Source organism: Lactuca virosa, chromosome 8 (genome assembly GCF_052849685.1).
Source record: "Lactuca virosa cultivar CGN04683 chromosome 8, Lactuca_virosa_CGN04683_v6, whole genome shotgun sequence".
Lineage (NCBI taxonomy): Eukaryota > Viridiplantae > Streptophyta > Magnoliopsida > Asterales > Asteraceae > Lactuca > Lactuca virosa.
The window spans coordinates 388,722,803-388,724,708 of NC_136433.1; positions in this window are offsets into that span (position 1 = coordinate 388,722,803).

The following is a 1,906-nucleotide window of genomic DNA, read 5'->3' on the forward strand; positions in this document are numbered from 1 at the left end:
GTATGAATACGTTTCAATCCAAATGTATAATAATCAATTATAGTATCTATGAATACAAGTTCTTTGTTTGAGTTTAATCATTTATAAATATATCATTATCAATATAAATGTATGAATTCAGATGTAGTATAATCATTTATGAATTTAATTGTGCAAAAGTTTGAATCCATCTTTGTCATTCATTTATGAATACAACAACCACTAAATTCATTATCAACGAATAAAATTTCATTATAATATTTATCTTATTCATATCATTAATTTATATTAAATAAAAAACTTAAATTAGATATTCATTAACGAATGCAACATTTTTTTGAATAAAGATAGATTTAGTTGATATATGAAAAAAAATCAAAGTTATTTAGTTATAACATTATTTAAGTTTCAATGGTAAGGAACTCATCTAATTTAATTGTTTTATATTAATAAAAACCGAAATGTTTTTGGAAAAAAATTGAATTAAATGATGGCAACATTATAGGAAACCACTATTAATTAAGTTGATTATATCATTAATGTAATTGTAAAATTCCTATATTGTCCCTTACAAAATGATTGGTCTACAATCGTTCTCGCGTTCTCAACCATTTGACGTTATATATATATATATATATATATATATATATATATATATATATATATATATATATATATATATATATATATATATATATATATATATATGTTGTAAAAATCGTTCGACGGTAGTTCGGAGGTCGACTGGCGATAAGCGATTAATCAGACTCGGCGGGGATTGATCGGTGATTAATCGGGGACCCTAAATTATTAATAAAATTATTTAAAAAATTAATATTTCCTAAAAAATTAAGTATTTGGAAATTTTAAATTTTGAAAATTTAAAAATTTTAGTATAATATTTTAAAATTTGAAAGCTTAAAAATTTAAAAATTTAAAATTTTGGTGTAATATTTGAAAATTATTTTTTTTTGAATTTTTTAAATATTTCCCGCCTATGACCGCCGAGGACCGCCAAGGACCGCCAAGCCAGAGTTTGACCGATTTTGACCAATTTCCGTCAAGTACCCTAATCGTAATCGGTTCGAGGCCGCCAAGGCCGATTCTGCAACACTGATATATATATATATATATATATATATATATATATATATATATATATATATATATATATATATATATATATATATATATGATCGGTGATAATTCTTTTTAAAGTAAGGACTCATGCGTACACCTTAAAAAATTGAAAAAAAAATACAAATCATAAAATCGAACATAATACTATATCGGAGAGAAAAAAAATTGAAATTTTTTTTTTGGATCATTAAAATTGAAGCATGAATCATTTTTATGATCCATACTTTATCGTTATTACATAGATAATAGTTTTTTTTTTTGGTAGCTACTGAAATATTTAAGTTCAGCACTTACTCACCATCCCTCGTGGCCAAAGGCCCCTTCAAATTGAGACATGATATTAAAAACTCGAAACAGGAGTCAGTTCAACACAAATAAATTATAAGGGCAATTTACAAAATTTTGACGTGGACATGTCACATGTGTCCTTATTTAGAACTTATTTAGAACCTTGTGAAATAGCAAGCAAGATAAACTTAATTCTATATAAATTGATTGCGATATTTGGTGGCTATGTCGTAGCTTTATCGTTATTTCATAGATATATAGAAAACCAAAAGAAGGGATTGATGATGAAATGAATATGAAAACAATGTGAAGAGTGGATTAATGGATAATGGAGTCACATGAACAAACCGCAATGTGTGATGTGTGCATGTGTTTGGTGAAATTGAGTTTTCAGTGCATTCATTCTCGTTGTGAGAAAAAACAAGAAAAGCGTAGTGGGTACACAGATTAAGTGGAGTGATGGAGAAGAAAGAGTACACGAAAATGAATGTGCTTATAT